Here is a 13,679-nt window from a genome sequence, read left to right as displayed (position 1 = left end):
TCAGAGGCAAGTCTAACTTCTCTGTGTCACCAAATACCTATCTGTAAAAATCTGTAATATTTAACTAAAATGGTCACTGCTACAAGCCAATATTTGCCAGTATTTACCACACCTCACTATAGGCACTATATAAATGCAAAACATTAAGATTATTATTTATGACTCAATACTTGTACTGCAATAGTACACAAAAATGGGGTCCCACTCTGATGGACACTATACAAAATATATGCAAAGATATTGTCCCTGTCCTGAACAACTTCCAGTCTAAGATAACACGGGATATACAAAAGGTGTGGGGAGAAGGATGCAATCATTTATATTACACATACACACCACATTTTAAAAATCAAACAGGAGGACAGTTGACACTTTCATCATCTTTGTCACCCTAGCCATCATTTGGCTGATTTCTGATAGACATAGCAGAGGTAGGTCTTGGAAGAGAGGGAAGTGGTCTTATGATTCATGGAGGACATTCTACACATAAGAAGCAGCAGGACAACCGGGATTTCCCTACACGTCAAACTCCCACATCTCCCCCCACCCCAGTGTTCAACTTGATAGAGCAGTGTTGCCAATTTAATCGCTTTCCAACGAGATCTAGCTGTTTTAAACATTTTCTAGTTGGAAAAAAATTCCATGTAGGTGTTGGTTGGAAATTTGAATTGAAATTGAAACATTAATACACACTTCAAAGGCATACACATGATAAAATATGTGTACTTGAAAAAGCTTAATAAGTTTGAAAAGTTTGAACAAAGACTAGCTTCCTCACACAGCTGTTTGTGTTATAACAACATCGGTGTATTTGTTTCAGTGATGTTGGCCAACCTAATAATTTCAAATTATTATTTATAAACAACAATAAATCATCATAAGTTCAAATGCTGATGTTTATTGGTGTTTAATGATGTTTAAAATGTTGGGCCGATTGTTAGCACCAAATCGCCTTGCTGAAAGGTCATAATCCATTTAATGTGGATGTAAAATCTTAACTACAGTTTCTGTTAAGAACTTTTTATATAGGACCGGATGAGGGCTAGCTAACAAAGAACAATACATGGCTAAGAGAAAGCTGGGGTAAACAGACAACCTTGTGTGTTTCAAGTCAATGAGCGGAGTCAGCATGACTCCAGATGGTGAGTTGTAACTGGGTGTCCTTATTGCAAGTTATAGACACATGAAGCGCTGAGAAGGGCCTCCAAGTTAACTCCCTGGTACAGATGCTGGAACAGAGTTCAGGGAGAGGCCTAACATGATTGACGTGAGTAATGACACCCTCCCCTCTCAGATGTATGCCAATCCCAGTTCACAAAAATGCAAGGGTAAAACTATAAACAATTGTTATTGTTAGATACAAATTACTGCTTTTTTGCTTTAAATCTCCAGGAATGTACCTGTTGGCCAACCGGGAGACCTGCTACCTCATTCCCCTGGACCCCAAAATTCAGAGTTAACCTATATACTTTAATAGAAATAGTTTAAGGGTATTTACGTGTGTGTTAGCAATATGTTAATTTGAACCATGGGTGGAGCCATTATGTAATCTTTTAGACCATTGGCTTATTGTGCTTGTCTTGCTGCTAGAACCTATCCAGGGGCTTGGGAAATCCCATCTCCGTCGCTTGTCTCTGCCCAATGAGCACCCTATATAATCTATTGTAATCAATTGTTCTGCAGTGTCTCTGAGACTAATAAGCAAAGTGACACTCCGCCAGCGCTGTGCGTAATAAACTCCTGTGCTTGACTCTACACGGTGTCCATTTCTGTTCCTTCACTTGCCAACAAAAATGTATAGACCACTTTTACCTTCACAGTCTCACTCCCCTGTAAATCTGAATACCCCCTTTGATTTCAATTCCTGGGGAAAACACTGCATGGCAGAAGGCAGAGACAAGGTTGCATAAACTGGTATCACTAGTGGTACAAAGGAGATGGTGTTGATGGAATACATAACACAAGAATTAAGGAAGGTAGAGTTGTGAAGGTCCTTGAAGGAAAGGACAAAGTTTAAAGAGGGAGAGTCAAAGGAAGGGATCAAATAGGGGGTGACATGGTCAAAGCAACTAGAAACAAAGATGATCTTAGCAGCTATGTTTTGAATGGATTGGAGATGAGGACAATGATGCTGTTAAGGAGATGGGAGAGGAAGAAGTTGCATTAGTCAAGACAGGAGATGATGAAGTCCTGAATGAGAGTTTTGACTATCTGGTCAGAAAGAAAAGTATGGATCTGAAATAACAGAGGAAGAAACAGCAAGTTTTAGACATGGCCTGGTGGCATGAGGCAAGGGAAAGAGAAGAGTGAGTTGGTGGAGGAGAATGGCGCTGTTCTCAACAGTGACAGAAGAACGGTATAGAGGTTTGAGAAGAGAGATCAAGAGTTTGGTTTTGGCTACGCAAGTCAACGGTGAGATATCCAGGGGAAGTCATCAGACAGGCCAACACGAGGACTGGATGGACAGAAGCAAGTTGAAGTGGAAAGGCAGGTGGTAGATCTAGTGGCGTTGGAACAATTATTATAATGGGGGCGCTGAAAGCCAATGAACAAAACTGTAAACTCTGCATATGATGGAAATCACTTCAAGCCAGGCGATGCTGCCATGCCCCCAGAACACCTAGTTCCAGCACCTGTGGGTAGATCTATAAGTCTGCTTCAGCATGAAGGGAGCTGAAACCATGAGAACCAATTAGATCACCCAGAAAGAGTGTGAAGGGAGAAGAGGAGATGACCAAGAACACACCCACCCAAGTAGGTCAGGCCAGGCACACAACTATTTTAGTTACTTCCTTTCACAGTAGAAAATTTTTTAGGTTAGTGTTGGGACATTCTGAATACTGAACCCCTGCAAGGCCATGAAACCATTTCAACCATTATATTACCACATGACTAATGAGATGCTGTCAGCATCATAGGAAGCAAACACACGCTGGTTGCTTGGAGTGGGCATCTTGTACCCTCATCCTCCACTATATGGCATTATACTGAAATTCAAAAGAAACCCAATTCTACATGTGGCTGACCTGCCAGATGTCAGAAAGAAACAAACCTAACACAGCACGTCTGCTGAATATTTACAAAGAGGTAGGCTAAATTACACAAAGGGAATCATTTGCAATGTAATGGTGCGTTTGCATTCAGAATATTTGATTTCCTGCTCAACCAACTAACCTAAATGCTCCTACCCAAATGAAATGTAGACAGGGCTTAAAACGTTTGAAGAAAAGCACTCATCCAGAAAATTAAGGTCAACACAGAACAGATGGCACCTCTGAAAAATGTGTTTTCAACATTTATCTTTATGTAAAATAAAAATGTAAAGAAAGCTCAGGCTGCTTTTGACATTCCTACTTGAAATGTTGAATCTTGTGCTCTACAGTTAATAAAGAAGCACTAAAAATTATACTGAACCCTTCAAAATACTAAAGCTAAATAAATAAACCTCTTTCAAATACTGTGAGATAAGGTTTTTTTGTGGGCTTGTAAATACATATCAATAAAAGATAGGTTCAATCGCTTCTGTAACCACTATAAATATTGCAAGTACTCTCTGCATTTCCATAAATATGACCTCTACTCCCAAGTGAAAAGCTTTTTCATTTGCAGCAGTTAGAGAAAAAATATAATTTTTTCTTTATCAAAGTCTTTTGAAAGGCTGAATTTTAGAGACCCTCATACAGGGAGTTGTGAACAACTTCTTGTTACAATGAGGCATGAAATTTGGTCTTGAGTCTGAGGATGAGGACAATCAATGAGACTGAAGGAGGATCGGCTTATTAGACTGAAGGGTAGGCAATGTCATACCTATATTAAAAAAAAGTGGTAGAGATGGGTGGGTATGTGTTGGAATAATCAGAGACAGGATTGTAAGACCAAAATGAGCATCGTCAGGGTAGGGACAAATCAGCATTGTGTTAAAGAAAGTATGCATTAGTATAGGCAATAGCATAAGTAATTCAAAGTAATGGAAGACTAGGAATCTAATATAGGGCAGGATATGACACTGATCACTCCCCTAAGCACACTCAAGTCTCTGGAGTCAGTAGGAGCTGAGGGAGGAGCAGTTCTCCTCAGGATCAAGTCCACAGAATAAGGTAATAAAATCATAGCGTATGTTCAGTAAAAAAAAAAATAATCTGAGGAAAGCATACCAAGATAATAAAATTGCACCCACCTCTAAATCCCATCAACTCTGCGCCATCCCAGAATGTATCATAGCTATGGACAAGAGTTCGCTCTTCCAGAAAAGTTCGTTATTGGCTGTGATGAGACTCAACAAAGCCTTCTGGAGTGTCACAGTAGAATGGGAATTTCTTGGGGCCTAACTATTAACGTAGGTTTGTTTTTGCCTATGCATGTGTTGAATGCTCCCTAACCTGTGAGGAAGCTCAACATTTATTTAAGCTTTGCGGTTCAGTTTTAAGCTTTCAGTTCGGAAGAGCAAAAGTCTTTTTCTAGAGGGCTAAGAGACAGCATTACAGAGATCTTGACAATTCTACTCAGCACAGCACTAGGGAGCAAGTAGCAGAACTGTGAGAAAAAGCGCATGTGCACCATACCAATAAACACTGGACTACAGAGAGTCATATGTTCTTGGAGGAACGGGAAAGCTGTCCCAGCACACCTGAAAATATAGTTCGAGAAATTCCTCCCACACAATGCTAAGGAAGTGCACTGACTAAAGCAAGAAACCTTTACTGAGGCTGCTGCTTTTGATCATGCATTATAATTTAAACATCCCTAATTCAATTTGTGAAGCTGTAGTAACCTGCAGTACATGTATTGAAAAGGCAGATTGTGATGAGGAACATTATTTACTAGCCCACTGTAATCAGACCAGTTCAAAGTTAGCATCAGGATCTAGCCCCACAAACTAAAAACAATGCAACAGTAAATTGGTAGAAAAATTATCATGAAAAATATCAACAAAAACCCCAAACCATGACCGGTCAAGTACAAATCTACTTCTGGTCCCCAAATGCTTTTGATGCTCATGATACATCCAATAAATTAACAAGTATTAATGCAAGTTCTTTGCATTTACCGAGAGACTGAATCATCTTTGACCAAAGCAGCAGTAGCTTGGTTATAGTAATTGGAATTGTATAAATGGACCTGAGATGAGAGCTGGATTATCGTTCTGGTTTCCCCGTAGGGCCGTCTGCTATTAGGGACTAACCCAAAGCCCATAAAAACCAATAGAAAGACTTCCATTGACCTCAGTGGGCTTTGGATCAAGCCCTTAAAGAATGTGCCAACAAGTAACTCAACGTTCACCTGATTTAATTGTTAAAATGAATATTTACTTGGTAAGTAGCATAGTATCCAGGACTAAGCAACAGGCTGAGAGCCAGGAATTCATTTCTCTAGTTGCTCAGAACATTCCAAAACCGATCACCTTTTTCTGGGCAAAGTGTATATTTACCGCATCATGCAATGATTATTAATCAAAGTTGGCTGGCATAGGGACATTTTCAAGAGCTCAGCTTCCATTTAGATGTCAGAATAAGTGGCCAAATTTTCAGAACCATACAAGAGAACTTACATGTTGAGTATGCCTTTGGTGCAGGGCTCTCCTGAAAATCTTGCTTTAGGTGTCACAGTGGGAGATGCTGGGTTTTGAGCTCTTTAAAAAAAGAAAGAAAACAACCATTTTTCTATGCTTCACCCAGCCAATTCTATCTGTCTCCGATTTTTGGCGTCTGGCCCTTCGAGCGTAGAGTAGGATCTTTTATGGAGGAGCACACTCACTGCGTCAAGGTTTGTGATGGGGGTGAGAGTGCATCTGAAATCTCATGACTCTTTCATTTGCAATGTTAAGGTAATTGCAACGCTTCTTTCGGATGAGAATTTTGCCACAGTCACCAATGCCTTTGTGACCTACGGATTGTGCCACAGTGTAAATTATCTGGAAGATGTAACTAACGCAAAATGCTTCTGCAAACCTATTTTGCCACAGCAGCTGCAGGGAATGTATTACACCAATGTCCCAAAGGTTACCCAGCCTTCCTATTGGTTTTAAGGTCTATACCAGCCTATCTGATTCGGGTCCCAACTGCCGGACAGGCTCTCTCCTCTGCTGGTGCCATTGGAACACTATGGAGCAGCAGCTTTAGAACATCTGAGGTTTGTGGAAGACAGTGTGAGCAAAAAGAAGCCAGACAAAGCGCTTAAGAAGAGCACTCCGGAGTGACCTTTTACACTCTTACTTTATTACACCATATTCTCTCTGGCCCACTCTGGAGAACGAAGAACAAATGTAAATCTCTCCAGCAGAGAAATTTCAGCATGAGGCCCTCTTCTCTGGAATTAGATTCTGGAGTCTTGAGTGCTAGGGGATGCTTCGAGGTCCATCTATTCTCTTAGGGCTTTCTAAAGGGGAAAATGTCTCAGCCTGTTTAAGGGGGATTTTTGGGGTTGATTTAGACAATGTTATTGCATATTTAAGTTACATAGGTTTGCTTAGCAACTTCTCCAATAGGTCTGCATTTACAAATTCTACAAATGAAAGTCAGTGTTGATTTTTTACTCCAGCACCTGGTTATGTAGTTTTCTTGGCAACTTCTATTCTTAGCAGTTAAATATTTTTCATATTCAATAAAAGTCTGACATCGAGGTTGACTATCCTCATCTGCCTTCTTAATAATTTGATTGACAACATGCAGATGGGTCTGTGGTAACAAGCCCTATTACAAAGTTTGCATTACATATTGTGAAAAAAAGACCAGACCATTTATGTTAATATTTGAGTATTCATGCAGTCCTCTACAGCTAATATAATAAAACTAGCAATAAAAATAGTTTTTGCTTTACTCAAGCAAATTAACAGATATTTACTGCAGTCAGCATAACTCTCTCCTCTCCACATTGTGTGCTTAAGCACTCAAGATGATTACAGCAAATCAAGTTTTGTTTTAATCAACCCAGGAAGAAGGAAATGCAAGAAATTAACCTAATGCATAAATGTCTGTTTTTCCAATAATAAAAATAGATTGGTTATACCTCCATGCCTTTCTTAGGTCCCAATCCCGCAAGCTGTTCTCCAGGGGGCTCCTCTGTCGATGCACAGCTCCACTGAAATCAATAGGGCTCAACAGAGGACAGGGATCCAGCCCTTCAGGCAAACAGGCAGGATCTGGGCCTTTATTTGTACACAGTGGAACCCAGTTATGAAGATGGGTGGTAGCACCTACCATTTTGGTCAAGAATCCAATGATTACTACAGGCGGAGACATTGTAGATATGCACAAAAGGAAGCTCTCCATCATGTAAGGCCAGATAAATTCTACTATGCACAGCGGGTGGCTGGGAGTTTATATAGTACTGTGTTGCACAAGCATAGTACATCTTGCACGCATGCACAATGCATTTGCACTGTAGGTACACAAAGATAATATATAGACGTCACGACCTGGGCTGAATGTAGTTAAAGTTACCTGATAATTTGCATTATAAGACCCTGTGTTCAGATGCTTATAACTAGGCTTGGCAAAATTTGATTTTTATCTTTTAATATAATTTTGATGGCTAATATCAATGTTTATTTTAAGCTTTCTTTAGATTTATTGATTTAAATTTCACAGTTGCATGAAAATATGGATTTTAAAGCTATTTGCTCCATTTTTATCGATTTCAATTTTCACCACTGTGGAAAATTGGGGGGCAGAAAATATTTAATAACAGTAGGCTTTGAGATTCAAAAATTTAAAGCGATGTGACCATTAAAACACAAATTGCCAACATCACATGTCAAAATATACCAAGTAAATATCCTTAAGTCAAACTCTAATAAGTTCTCAAAGCAGTGTTTTTCTTAGTCTATCTGTAAATTTCAATTATCAATCGAAATATTTTTTCATCAGTTGATGTACAGTAAAATCAACTTTTACTGATAAAAATCTCATGCTTCCAACATGCTTATAATTTTGCCAAATTTTAATTGTTCATATTATGATTTTTCTGAGGCAGACAACTAGCATGGGTGAATTTGAAACTTTCAGCAGACAGCTTAGCTTTCTCAGAATGAGGTTGGAGGAAAATATGTTTGGCTCATGTTAAAAAAAATTCTTACAACTGTTTCATTGAGAAGCCTGTCTAATCTAACTCAGCCCTGTGTATGTTAAGAACAGTAAACAGACAGAATGTTGTACACTCCAAGGCTACCTATAGTTTAGCTACTTAAACTAGATCAGTCTTGTTCGCCAGCATCCGTGAATACTCACGTATGACATAGTGAGTGACGCAAGTCCCATGTGCTTACCTTGCTTTGAATGCGTAAAGCAACAAAAGTGCCAGTCACCTGTTACAGATATTTAAACGGGGACTTAATACATTGATTTAAAAGCTGCCCCCTCAACCAAGCTGAACTACTCTCTTCTCTCTAACTCAGAGCTTTGCCTGAGTCCCTCCCCATGGTAAGCCATTCGTTTGGCAAATTGTGCAGCCAGCCAACAGATGGGGCTGCTGTGTATAAAGCTTAATCCTTCCACAAGAGTCTGGAGACTTGTCACAAACTTGGTATCATGGAAAGAGGAACAATATTACCCATAGGTGCTGGAACTAGGGGTGCGGCTGCACCCCCTGGCTTGAAGTGGTTTTCATCATATACAGGGTTTACAGTTTGGTTTAATGGCTCTCAGCTCCCCCACTATAAAAATTGTTCAGGCACCCCTGATGTTATCTTGCTAACGGACATGTTATTTGTATTTAAGGTGAGCACAGCCACATCCCCAGAGTACCAGACATTCCAGTACTTCTGGGAACAGCCTAGGCCTGCACCCACAGTGTGATCTCACGCACACAGGGGCAGGGCGGCATGCTCCGAAAAATGGCATCGTCTGTACATCCACTGACTCCACATGAACATACTGGACAAAACCATGTCTGGTTCTAAATCACTACCAGAAAACCCAGACTGCCCACCTTAAAACCAGACAAATGGCCTCCCGATTTGTATTGTGGTAGTACCCAGAGGCCCACCTCTGAAACGGAGCCCGAAAAACAGATGTGCCCATGCAGCTCAGGCACTCAGGAGTAGCTGAGTGCACACAGAGGAAAACAAGGGGGCCCTGTCCCACGGAGTTTATAACAGTCTAAGGCCAAAGTTTACGCGTAGATGCCTCCAGCTTGACACCTAAATGCAACTAAATAAGTGACCTGATTTTCAGAGGCACTGAGCACCCGCAGCTCCAACTGAAGACAATGAGAGCTGTGGAATAGGGGTGAAAATCTCTCGCCTAGATACCGTAGAATGGATTTAGGACCCTACCCGCATTCGAGAACTGACTTCACTTGGGAGAAATGCAGTAACACTTCACCATAATATCAATCTATAACGCTGTTCAAATTTAAATTCATTTATACAGAAGAAAAACTAATTCCTGGTCTGAGATGGCATTTATTTTTTAACGTCTCCTCTGCGGCACTAATCACTGCAGTATCTATCTGAGTGCACCACCACAACAATGAATGTAGCTCCACAACACACCAATCAGGTGTTATCCCAGTTTTACAGATAAGGGACTGGAGGCCCATCAATTAAGGACGTGATTTAATTCCCATTTAAATCAATGGAGCCTTCCCATGGTCTTCAGTGGGAGTCGGGTCAGACCTCAAATGATCTGGCCCATGTCCCACATGAAGTCTGTAGCAGAGCCGGAATTGGAACCCTGGGATGAGTACCATAGTCATGCCTTAGCCACAAAATCATCCCATCCTGCCTCTTTAGCCACAAATTTCAACCTTAAAGATCAGTTTAGCTGAGAATTCTACCGGTTTGTCTGCCCACATACAACTGAACGCCTGTCTCCTTTGGGCAGACTTCAGAATTTGCTCCGGAAGAGTAGAATTGGTTTTTACCTACCAGTGTCTCTGAACAGCATGCAAGGGCCAGCCAACCCCAGGAGTGCTTATACTGCTTCAGGTTCTCCACTCTGCAGTAGAGATACTACATAAACACATACAGAATGAATTTAGCACTGAGCTTTACTTCACTGCAAAATCTATATGATTGTGGAGAAGAGTTTTGCCTTCATGTGCTGAGGCAAGTCCTGGTATTTTACTCCATGCCTAATCTGCTTCACTATAAAATGGGCAACAGGGACAAACGGTTTCTAAGCAATTTTTTTTTTTTTAAATGAAGCCTATTTAAATACAGGAGGGTTTTCCTGATGAAAAGCATCAGCCCATTTTAAATAAAAAGGTGAATTAAGTCCTTGAATATTCCCCAAGGCCACATTCACCTCTAGTTTCTGATCCCTTTAAATGGAGTCTTGTTAGTTTAGTAAATAGCTTGTTTGGGATTAAAAATTAATCTCAATTATGAGACACAGTATGTGTGTGTATACATATTTTATATATCATACAAGAGATTAAAATGCATAATCCCCACTGAGGGGCATAGCAATTTCAAATACTCTGGAGCAGAGAGTTAAGGGGTTAGTAAGAAGATTAAGGCTCAATTCAGGAAGTGCATCTTTCAAAATGAATGTTAAGAGCTGTAATAAATTGATATTCAACCCAGCTATCTAAGTTTTCAGACAACTGTCCCATACCTATTTTAAGAGGGCACATTATGTCTTCCAGTGGTGACTTCACACCTTTTCATATCACCAAGCCCCCTTATGGGTTTTTTCTAACTAGTTTCCCTGCTAATCATTCAGAGACATACAAGCAACAAGCAAAACGGGGACAGGGGGCACGCCTGCTGGGTCAGCTAGTCCAACTCCTCATAGTACAGCTTCTAAGATTTTGTCTGCTCTAGTTTTAAAAATACTGTGATTGAACTTTCACCAGTTAGCAGGGAAGAATATTCTAGTCTAATAAAGATTCTTGATATTCATCTTAATTTTCCCCATGCTTAATTTCATCCCAATGCTCTTAAATTATACCAGCTGCCCTAAAATATACTCTTTTAATATATGTAGATTTATATTCTCCTTTAAAGCTTTGCCTTCACTACAGTGTTAGCTCAAGGTCTACCTCAAGTGTTGCCCCTAACCCAACTCCCATTCACACACAAAACGCTCTGGTTAAAGCATCACGAACTCCAAAGCGGCTGACTTGTGGTGAGGCGCAGGATGGGATCTTGAGTGCAGCTGACACTCAAGCTAGTAATGCAGAGGGGACATATCTACTCCCTGCTGCTAATCCAATTGCACTGCGCAGAGCTCCAGCATTATTTTGCAGTGTGACTGCTCTCACTCAAGCTAGGCTAATTCAAGAGTTAACTCAAGGATAAATAACTCCACAGCAAAGACAAGCCCTTGGCCACCCCCTTTGAGCAGTGTTTCCCTCACTTTTAAAAACTAAGCCCATCCCTTCCTTTCTGGAAGAGGGAACAATCCTACCCCCTTTGAGCCCCAGCATATGATGTTAAAGGCCTGGCCTCCCCATATTACTTCCTCTTTCCTGAAAGTATGTACAATAGTTAACACTGACCTTTACAATATCATCATTGGCAACTAGGAAGTGAATGGGGCAGTTCACACCTCAGCACTATCATTTCAGGCTTTCTGCACACTCAGGCAGACATTACTACACTAGTTTCATGTGGATCACGTTTTCAAGGTTCTTTCTGCAGCCACTATTGCTAGAGATTATTCTTTAAACATGAAAACAGAGAATAGAGGACAGCTGTCTGCTCAGCCCAACTAGTCCTTCGTGCTCCTCCATCCCTGGAGGGCACGCACATTTCAGGAAACCCTGCTGTGGCCAAACTATTGCCTCCTTGTCTGTAACTGGTTGATTCTGTATACGCAGCCCCAAACTGCATTGGCTATTTTTTTGCTCATCACACTACAAACTCATGTCTCATTACAATCATCCCTTCCCCTTTTGTACTTTACTGAAGTTTAGAATTCTCCCCCTACTCGCTAACTAGAGTAGCCCACATGCCCTCCCACCACCATCACCACCCCCCTCCCCCACTCAGTGTTACTGAGCTAGATTGTGGGTGATCTTTACTGTCGTCAGTGAGCACCTGTGTGCATATAGCCCTATTGAACTCAATAGGACTTCATATGTGGTGGTATTTCCCAATATAAAGGGTGAATCTACCCCATTGTTCTTTTCTACCACCATTTCCCACTTCTTAAATCCCTTCTACTATGTTTCTGTCCTGGCTCATATTAGCAGCTCCTCCCAATCTGGTATCATTTGCAAATTTTTGAAGCAAATATTAAAATAGGCAGCTGACAAGGATTTGTTTACTTGCAGGTTTACTCCAGTAGGGGGAGCATCTGCATCAGGGAAATCTATGTCAAAGTAATTAACACCAGGGCAAACCACTAATATAGACATTGCACCAGTGTAAAATGTGGCTTGCGCCCGTGTGACTTACCTGGTTCTTACAATGTAGCTCCACCACTGCAAAAAGGAAAACAGTAGACAGGGCCTAGGATAAATACATCTGAAAGAATTAGGACAACTACTTGTCAAATAAGGTCACCCAGCAGAAAAAGACTGAAAAATCATCCTTCAGTCCAACACTTTCCCCATCTCCCTCCTGGAGGAGGATTTCCGGTAAGCAGTGTATGAGACTCCCTTAGTGAGCTCACCCTACCACTTTACGCAACAGGCAATAGCAGAGGGTGCCAGGCAGAAAATTCAGTTCCAGATATTATGGAAAGGCAATAGCCTCTCGCTAGTTCAGATTACAACCAACTTTCATTAGAGAGCTTTATTTTACCACCCCTCCAAATTTAACTTGGAAAATTAAGTTTAGCTGAAGATTTACTCTGAAGGTAGAAGAATTTCAGAAAGCATCTGCATTTGAAATTGACTTCTACCCAGTGCTTGACTCCCACTAACCCAAAAATAGCTTGTTAAAGCCTCTTTAAACCTTCCATGTAGTTACAGCTCACTGAAAGCTTGTGTGTTAGCTACATTTAAGAGGGATAGTTAAGCAAAACTATTGATTTTTTTCATGCAAATACTTTGGGACCCAATCCAGCTCACACTAATTTCAATAGAAGCATATTCAGGAACTGTCTGTGCATGAGGCATGGTGCCCTCTATTGGCTGATTATTTGCAGGTCAGAAAAGAAAGAAGTGCTAACAAGTGACAGCTAGCAGACCTTTAACTCAAGTGGTAAATGCCTGGGTTATTACAGCAGTTATTCCTGGGTCTGGTTTATTACGGAAAGGTGGAAGCCTGCTCATAGGTTACAACTACAGCCCCATTTTACGGCAAATTATGTTTCACCCTTGGAATTCCACTAATGAAAAATGCTTTCAAATGTTGCCATCTTAAGTCTCACTGTCAATTAGAATTTAATTGGGTAAGCACTTTGAGATTAAAATTAAAATAGCTTTCTGATATGTTTAGTGTCTAATGCTGTATCCCTTTTGTGGCCACTAACATCAAATTTATGCTACAAAATCTGAAATATCAGTGGTTTTAATACAGGTTCTTGCATGGGCCCGTATTCAAGGCTGAGAATAACAGAATATCATGAAATTGTCATGACTTGAAATCAGTGAAACCAGTGGAGGAAAAAACATGACTGAGAATATTTGTCATCAACCTCCGAACTGGCCAGGTTACTTTCCATACATAAAAAGAAGGCTGCAGCTTCTCATCAGTGACCCTGGCATTCCTCATAAAATAGCCCTTGGGTTGGGAGAAACATGTGCAAGAACCTTACAGTCACTGGACAATGGAACAGAGCTTAAGG

Source organism: Emys orbicularis, chromosome 11 (genome assembly GCF_028017835.1).
Source record: "Emys orbicularis isolate rEmyOrb1 chromosome 11, rEmyOrb1.hap1, whole genome shotgun sequence".
In the NCBI taxonomy this organism is placed as follows: Eukaryota; Metazoa; Chordata; order Testudines; family Emydidae; genus Emys; species Emys orbicularis.
This window is presented reverse-complemented; position numbering follows the sequence as displayed.